Source organism: Empidonax traillii, unplaced genomic scaffold, assembly GCF_003031625.1.
Source record: "Empidonax traillii isolate 1590-97213 ecotype Southwest subspecies unplaced genomic scaffold, ASM303162v1 scaffold748:size532870, whole genome shotgun sequence".
Taxonomy (NCBI): Eukaryota; Metazoa; Chordata; class Aves; order Passeriformes; family Tyrannidae; genus Empidonax; species Empidonax traillii.
In genome coordinates, this window is record NW_020955941.1 from 355,464 (window position 1) to 364,695 (window position 9,232).

At 49.3% G+C, this 9,232-nt stretch overlaps 1 long non-coding RNA gene across 1 annotated transcript; it reads right to left on the reverse strand.

The window, feature by feature from the left end:
- Positions 1-596: 596 nt before the first annotated feature.
- On the reverse strand, positions 597-9,107 carry LOC114066240. Its single transcript, XR_003573148.1, has 3 exons — positions 8,894-9,107; positions 5,699-5,830; positions 597-1,035 (listed from the first exon to the last, which is right to left on the reverse strand). It is a non-coding gene; the product is annotated as an uncharacterized LOC114066240 (long non-coding RNA).
- Between the last annotated feature and the right edge of the window lie 125 nt (positions 9,108-9,232).

The window sequence follows — 9,232 nt, forward strand, 5'->3', positions numbered from 1 at the left end:
AAGAGGTGTTACTTCTTGGTGCCACTTCCAGTCTCCCACCCAGGAGCACAGGTGCTGATGGCTGAGCAATGCCTTGATGATCGTGAGAGTTCCTTCAGTAACGTCTACCGACTTGCAAACAAGTACGTTACTTGCTTTTCCACTTGAACCAGGGCAAGTTGACAAGTGCCTATTCTTGCTTTTTTAGGTGTCGATGGAAATGTAAAACTTTTAGGAAAATGCATCTCATCCAGGAGTTCAAGATAGGCCTTTAAAATACAAATAGGAGCAGAGGCAGCAATACAGACAAGCTTTACATTGAGAACACAGAGTCAAAGTACAGCTTGCAGTGTATATATCCAGGGTCAGGTTGCAGCTTTCCAGTGGTGAGTATGCTGGGTTTATTCTGGGTCAATGGTCTCCCCATCCTCTTCTATTGTGCTCCTGGGACCTCTCACCATTCTAGCACAGGTGACAGCCACTGGGAACTCTACCTGAATCTGAAAGGATTCAGTGGGGGGGCTTTTCAAGACAATTTTGGCACTTATGTCACGTTTAAATGCTTGGATTTTACAACATGTTGTTTATAAGTGATTCCCAGAGCTTAATTACACCGTATGAAGAGATTAATTAACTTTACAAGAGTCACTGTCCCTGGCAGTGGAAATGGGAACCACTTCTGCTGGCTGGGAGGGATCCACACTGCATCTACGGGTCCGGGCACTCAGATCCTGGGAGGTATGAGCACACCAAAGGCCATGCCCGTTGCCAGTGGGACAGCTCTGCTGTGTCACAGTGCTTCAAACTGAGCAGTGTCGTGATGACCTGATTCCCAGCTTTCCCATTCAATCTCCTTTCGCTCCAGTTTTACTTTTAAGGCCTTTGTCAAATACCAAATAACACTGCCCCTTGCCAAGTTAATCACTGGCCAGAAGTCCTCTTTTAGAGTGAACTGCAGGCTTTCCAGTGCTCGTGGTCATTCTGGGAGAGCAGAGCCTAAGTGTGAGTGGCTGGGGACATGCGTCCCCCTCCAAAGCAGATTTTATTTCATCACACCTGAAAACTAAGGTGATAGCACCAAGGTGTCAGGCCAGGTTGGAGTCACTGTTATGTTAGGTGGTGCATGAGTATCCAGGGAACTTAAAACTGAGCAGATGAGCCAGGCAAACAGCAGGGGACGAGCACTGCTACATCCAAGGGGAGAAGTGTTAAGTGTTCTGCAGCTGTCCTTCACAGCTCTCCTTGAAGACACAGGGAGAAGCCTAGAAGTGCATTTTAGGATTTTGAAGTGCCTTCCCACTGCCAGAGTTCAATGCCACTATCACAGGGCTGGCACAAGCAGCCACCCTGGTGTGGCAATTCCATACCAGCCTGATGTGTCATGGAGGGGAACAAGTAAGATACCTCTGGCAAACTGGACCTGAAACTCTCACAATTCCAAGCTCCCCCCTCCATACCCCAAAACTTTCCCCAAGCCCCAAACACATGATGTTTTGGCACCCCAACATGAGCATTCATACTGTGCTGCTGCAGCGAGGTCTGGGGCTTGCTGCTGACTCATGCATTGGTTCAAGCCCTTCACCTGGTGGAAATGTTGGCCTGGCCAGTGGGTGTAATTGTATATGTACTTGGAGAGGTCTTTTTTTTGTGGTGGTTTTTGTTGTTGTTGTTGTTGTTTTTTTGGCTAATATAAAAATCCCTTCTCTGCTAAGAAACAGGATTCTGACTACAAAGCATTGTGTGCAGGCAGCAAGCACAGCTTGTTCTTGGACAGCAATGTGCAGGTACACGGCTTTGGCCTAAGAAGAGTAATTCAGAGTTAGGATTTACCTTGTCATTTTTCAGTGGCACCTCAAACACAGATCTAACACCAAGCCTGAGGTTTCCAGCTAAATTTTTTTGAAGGAAAAGTGCTTAAAAATAATTTTTTAAAATTTTCTTTTCTCTTTTTATTTCTGTTCTTCTTCTTTCTTTGTCTTTTTTTTTTTTCCCTCTTACTTCTTCTTCTTATCATGATCTGCTTTATTGGTGCTGTTATAGAGTCAGTACACCAGTTCAGCTTCTCTGGATAAATAACCATCCTAGGTGTGTCTGGTTTAGAAACCGTTGATACATTTCAGTGCTGATGTGGCAGATCCCAGTTCATGGAATTAACAAAAATGGATTTAACAAAATGCAGGTGGAAGGCTCGTCTGCTTTTGCTACTGCACAGGAGAGAGGAATGAGCAGTAGGGTGGGAGCCATGTAAGCTCAGGTGGTGTTGAGCTCAGAGGGGAAAGGTTTCTGTCCCCCTCATCAGACCAGAAGGATGTTAGGGGCAAAAAGGGCATCTGGGTCCCACAAAGAACCTCTCCCAGACACAGCCAGCACCCAGCCACAGGTACAACCTGCCTCCTGTTACCACAGTTCATTCGCCTGTCCTGCCCAGGCTGCCCTTTTCTGTATTGTGAAAGCTGATGGAGCGCTTGTGTCCTGTGCTGGAGGAGGGGGTCCTGGGACACCTGCCTGCCTTGGGCTTTACTCCAACACAGGAATCTGCTGACTTCCCATCTCCTCTCCAGTGCTGTCTCACAGATCAGTTCCACTCCCAGTGGGTGTCTCTTTGGTGTCTGTGGGCTGGAGAAATATTCAAACAGCAGAAAAACCAGGGGAAAAAATTGCAAGTCAATTTTTTTCCCATAAAAAGCTCCATAAAAATTCGAGTGGTTGAGTGAGAAGAAAATTCCATATTCAAAAGAGGAATTTTTCTGCCTCCGAAAAATATGCCACTTAACAGAGTGTATTTTTTCATATGAACATGGAACATGATTTTTTGGGAGGAGCCACTGTGCATCGACAGGTAGGAATTGTGGGATGATGCCATGCTTGTTGAGGAGTCAGTACATTCAGCTGGGACCCGGGAGATGCCTCCACTGCTGAGAGACTTAGGAGTAGCTGCACTGCTGTGCCTGCATTTCACCTCCTGAAAAGTGCTTGCCGTGGCTTGGTGTGACATACTGGAAACTGACATTAGTGGCATCACCACCTAGATGGAAAAGCCATGTAGAGATGTTATGCCCTGTGGGGTTGTGCTGATGTCCCACCGGGCAGCCCAGGAGAGTGACTTTAGAAAGGTGCTGTTTGCTTTTCCTACTTCTCATCACAGGGCAGAACTCAACGTGAGAGAGACTCTCGCTGTGTGCTGAGGTGATACAGCACTTATAAATAAACACATAAAACCAGATTACCTGTCCAGAGGCAGTGAGTGTCCAGGCAGAAGGCATTACCTCTGTCTGTAGTTCATTTTACCATGGAACAGAAGAAACCCTCTTAAGCTCTTTGCTTTCTCTTGTGCCAATATTTTGCAGTTCCTCCAGGTGGACCCAAGCCTCTGACTGTGAACATGGTACACACTTTCTCCCTGTTGGTTCCTGGCAAAGCCAGCCCAGAGAGTAAGAGGAGCTGATGTGGCAGGGTTATAACTGCTGTGCTTTGAGCTCCCTCTTCCCTTTGGGTCCCTAGTGGCCCTGAGGCTTTGCTGTGCAGCTTTTGTTGTGTGGGAAGCCAGGCCACTGCTGCTGTTCTTCTCGCACAGTGTTCAGGCCCCTCCAAAATGCTTGTTGTGGTCTTCACCCAGCCAAAGCACTGGTGGGCTCTCTGGGTACTTTTCTGGTTTTCATCAACCTCTTTGAAGCTTATGGCCCATTGTTAGATCAGCTGGAGATCAGACAGGCTCTCTCTTCTTATCCCTATGCTTTGTGCAGGTTTCACCAGGTAAAAAGCACCTGCAGAAAGCCAATGCCTCTGCTCTCTGCAAAGGGTGCTCCAGCCAGGGAAGGTGGTGTTACACGAGTTTCATGTTGGAGGTGTGGTGGCAGTAGGCACAAGAGCCTTGTGAACAGCTTTAATCCTGTCCCCAGCTAAGGTGTGTTTCTTCTAAGCCAGAGGTACTTTGTGGCTTTTGATTTAATCCTGCAAGTGCACTCATGTCCTCTACTCATGCTCTGTAGCACTAGCATTCCCAAAATACCTTGCCCTGGGTTTGCTCAAAGCTGAGAGCTGTGTTTGTTCCTGGCTTGTTAGGAGGGCCTTCCTGGGCTGTTTTCAGTTGGATTAGAATTTCCAGATGTTGAATCATGCAATGAGCATGAACCCTGCTAAGATCATACATGGGAAATGAGAAGAGTTCCCTTAATGTAGCCAGTGATTGCCCCATCACAGTCTGTTGGTGGTCGAGCAAAACAAGATGCATGTCCCTGAACTGCTTCAACCCTTCTTGGCAGATTTTTTTTAGGTTTTGATGAAGTTTCTTGTTAAGCCCCATATCCCTGAGTCATGTGAGTTTGTGTCCAGCCAGACTTTTCAAGAGAAGCATGAATTTTTCTGCACCTAAAGCCAGTTTGGGGACAGGAAGAAGAGGACTCTCCTGTATCCAATGTGGATGAAGAGCATCTGGAGGGAAGAGGTCCCAGTGCTTTTTTCCTTGCCCAGATGGAAGTGCCCTTTCTTCCAAGCTGTGTATAGCCCTGGCCCTTCAGACTGGCCACAGGGACACCACAGTGCATGGTGAAGGATTAGTTAATTTCCTTCCCTACTCCTCTGGAAAGTGTTTTGATTAGCATAACCATGGTGTTCCCAAACTAGCTTGTGCTCTTGCTTTGCTCTTAGGCTGGCTTTTCCTGTTACAAGCCTGCTCTGGCACAGTGATAGTTTTCCACTGCAGTATCGCAGCTTACATCAGTATGGATCCAGCCACACTCAGTCTTCCAGCTGCCCTTCCTGACTGACCTTAGGCTGATGCTGAGTCCTGTGCCTGGCACAGCTGCGTGGAAAACTGCAAACACCCCAGGCTTTGTTGCAAGGCCTGGGGGACCGTGGCATGTGCTGGACCAAGACCAGCAGCAAACAGGACAATAGTGCATCTTGCTCCCTGCCATCGTGACAGAGGTCATATTAACTTCTGGCACGGGCTGAGGTGCACAGCTCTGGTATCTCAAGCCATCCTGGCTAAACAGGTCTTAGTCCGTCTTACAAATCCTCTGCTAGTCACTCACCTGCTTCTGTTTTCCTTATGCCAAGAATCATTCTCAACTGAGACAATGCAAAGTTCTGGGAAAGAAAGTGAGAATGTGAAATATTTTCCAAGTGTCAACGGGATAGACACACAAGCACTCAGACTGATTAATCAGGGGCTGCTGATTTCATGGCTCCTGAGTGCCATGGACGGCAACAGTGGCTTGCAGAGTAGGCACGCAACTGAGTAGCTGAAGTTACGTGTTGGCATGTCAAGCCTTATCCATAGAAGATATATCTGGGGGTCTGAAATCAGATGGTTAACGCACCTACAGTGCTGGCTGAGGCACGGGAGGTGGGGTACCTTCACAACCCTCCCTATGTGGAGATAAATCTGTTTAAATTCTCACACAGAACAGGTTTAAAACATCTCCAAAGAGAAATGGAGGAACTGATGAAGCATACAGATATTTGACCTTGCCCCATTACAAAGCTCATGTCATCATGCCTTGAGATTACCCAGAGCAATCTTCCACCAGATTTCAGATGGGCTTACATAGTGGGCACCCAGTTATGGCCAGGAGGGCAGAAAAAGTGTGCCCCAAGAACACGGTGATGTTCTTGATGAGGCCAGTGGGCATTGTGGGAAGTAGCTGGAGCTGGGGAAAAAAGAAAGAGGTTTGCTTCTCAAACCCTTTATCAGCCCATTTAACTCCAAGCTCCTTACCAATGCCATCTACTTCTGTAAATAGTTCAATCACCAGCGGGCCCAAAGATGAAGTCATTGAACTTTTGGCTTCTGGTGACTGCCCGGCTAGTGTTCCTCCTGCCAGCATTTGGGGCATCTCATGAAGCTGAGCTGTAGGGATGGGGGAACAGCAGAGTAGGGGATCTAAGGTGTGAACACCATGACTTTCCTGGGAAAGTGTTATTTTACAAACACCCAGGGCAAAGCCCAGCTGCTCAGACACAGGGATTTAGTGCCTGCTGGGAACTGGGCTGTCCCACTGGTCTCCAGCTGCTAGCCCACCAAAGTGGGGATATCCTGCAGGTCCTGGCTCATATTTCATATTCAGGTGGTAACTTCCAATCCCACATGGAGGTAGATGGAAGGGGAGTTTAGGGGAGGCTGAGCAGGAGGTGTACTGCTCCCGAAGTAAATACAGCTGTGGCATGGTGCATTTTCTAATCCAAGCCTCAGCCATGCCATCGCAGAAACACGGGCAAGGAGGGAGAGCAAGTCTAGAAGCTCCTGCACTGTACTCTGCTGCAGCACCCACCTCTAATTTCATCATTAGCGCAGGGCCACTACTTATTAAACCCAGACAAGCAAGCGCTTGGCAAGCACGCAGCCCGCGAAGGACCACCAGGGAGCCAAGGGGAGGCCAGACATACTGATTTCTGCTTTTATGAAAAAGGAGAGGCTGCTTCCAGAGTCTTCAAAGGGATTGAGTGTGGATGTGGGGCCGCTTGGAAGATCGGCCTGGCTGGCAGGCAATACAGCATCATGTCCATAGCGCAGGCAGCAGCTGCCTCTGGAGCAAAGGACTACTCTATTCTTGTTCCTACTAGTTTCTTGGTGTGTTTCTGTAGCAGTAAGTATTCCATGGTGGGAGTGAGGGGGGGCACGCACCTCCACACCTCCAGAAGGGCTCAGGATCAAAATGTACCACCAGGCCCAGGCAGAGCCGACTACTCTCCTACAAGAAAGCACAAGCCATGCCTGTCTGTGTGCTCAGCCACAGCCTGGATGCAGATCTCATGGGGAATGGGATGAAGCATTTGGATGGCTCCCCAAGTAGGATTTCATGGTCATCTCTGCACAACTGAGCCTGGACCTTCAGAAGGAGCTGGGCTGCAAGGGACCTCAGGGAGCCCTGCAGATCTTGTGGCAGCATTTGTTTGATGACTGCTGTGCAGAGCTAAAAATACTCCAGCTATGGTTATGAATTTAGGATAACTAAAACATCCACTGAAAGATTTGGAACCGTTCCAGGGCTAAACAACAGCTTCTTCACCAACAGCCAAAGACTTGTGGATGCAAAAATAACTAGGAACTGAAAAACTTAAGCTGGAGCAGGTAATTTTCAAACTGAACTAAAAAAAAACTTTATAGCAGTGAAGATGACCATGGAAAATTGCCAGCACTTTGGTTGTTTTAACAACACGGCACACAGACCTCTGGATTTGGGCTGGATACTGCCTCTGGGCAGGAGTTGGGAAAACTAGTATTTAGAGAGAATGCCTTCGTTATGAGGTAAAAGCAAATTACACTGATAATATGTTATCCCAGTGGCCTGGATCAACAGCATAGTGCAAGAATCAGAGGGAAACACCGTGATGGGAGCTATACACTTGATGTCTTAAAAACTGAGGGGAAAGATCCAAGAACAGACCAACTGTGGATGCTGGGAGGAGTGCTGTGGCATGAGTCAGCTTCCAGCCATGTAGGGGTTCTTTGGTAAGCAGAGGGCAAGGAAGGGTTTCAGACATCTGTCTACAGACCTGAAACACAGCTGAGGAAGGAGCAGAGGGAGCCATCCTCTGCGAACATCTGTGCCATGGTAGCAGAGGACACCCAGCATCACAGCTCTATCTACCTGAGGTTTCACTGATTGTGTGCATTTCCCCACACACATGCCCCTTACCCTGTCCTTGCTCTTGTTCCATGCTGAAGCAGACACTCAGTTATTCATTTGGCTGGAGACCGTAAGAGTGAGCCCAGCTCCCCATGCCCCTGGTGCTTGGCTGGTGCAGTGCATGCCAGTCCCTGCCCCTGCAAAAAAATGAAGTAGTGGGTGCTTTGCTAAGAGAGCTCAAAAGAGCCCAGTCCCATGTGTCTCACATCTAGCAGACATGAGAGAACAGCCCTAGTCCCCCAGGATGCTCATGGCAAGGTGGGTGGCTGGGAAGGGAGTCTGGCTGTAGCCAGGGAAACAGGGGCCTGTGGTGCTTAGGACTTCAGTGCTATTCAGCCCCTGCATTTCTCATTCCAAGTGCTTTGGTTTGGAGAAGGTCCTTAATGAGTTTAATGAGCTGATGATCCCAGGTGGACAGGGGCAGAGCTGGATCCCAAACCTTTGCCTGGATGCGTCACAGCAATCATGGGTCTTCCCAGCCCAGGTCCTGAGTGAAGTGCTGAGCCCTGCCCTGCCCTGCCCTGCCTTCTTTGCCTACAGGCCATTGAAAAGCTTGTAGAAAACCCAGAAGAGCCTCCAAGTTCTCCTTAGTGCTAAGAAGTGTTTGTGCCTAATTCAGGTCACACTGCAGAAGCTGTATTAGCATAACTAGTTGAAATGTTTCTCCATTAGCATATTTTTCCACATCAGCCTGCATGAAACAGTAAGTTATTATCCCCTTTGCCATTGTGTCAAGATGTACCAGGCTGCGGGCAGGACCTGCTGCTCTCCCCAGCCTGGCCTCAATAGCATGGCTTGTTGTCTGTGCAAGGGGCGACAATCCGGTGGCAGCTGATGTAAATCCCAGGAACACCGCGGAGAGCAGCCCCGGTTGCCATCTCCTGAGAAGATCTGGCCACTGAAATACAATAATGTGCAGCATCTCCTGAGGATGCCCTCCTCCAACAGTTCAGCCTAATGGTTGGTTCTGATGTGAACGGAGCCCCTTCTAACCCTTACTTTTCAATTTCCAAGGCACTGGAGCATCCAAATCACTTCCAGATAGCTAACTACCTCCAGTGCGAACAGGCACGAGTAATAAATAAACCTTGCGTTTCTTCTGCCCTGCCATGGGAGGTCACAGCCAGACCAGGAGGCACACAGAGGGCATGTATGGAGAGTTCAGCCACCATACTGGGTGGCACTAGCTATCAGGGGCACGGCTTTCTCCCTGTCCTTAGACCTACAAGCTGGTGGACGATGGACCAGTCCTAGCGCTGTTTACCCACACAGCATTTGCAAACCTTGAAAAAAGGTTCCTGCCGGGAGCAGTCATCTTTCAGGTCCAATCTGCTTCATGGTGCCCACACCCAGCCCTTGAGGAGGGTCCCAGCGTGGAGCAGCACCCCTAACCCTTCCTGGGAAGTCCTCGAATTCTCCAACCATCCTCTCCCCGCTACGCCTCACGGATGACGCTGACATCCTCGGAAAAGGCCGGCGGGCAGCCACCGCCTGCACAGACCGGTCCCAGGCAGCTCAGCCCGGGGGCAAAGGTCCGCGGGGCTCCCCGGGTCCGGGGCGCTCGCTATCCCTTCCCCAGCCCGCCTCCTCCCGACGCCCGCTCCAGCCTCCGGTACAGCTCC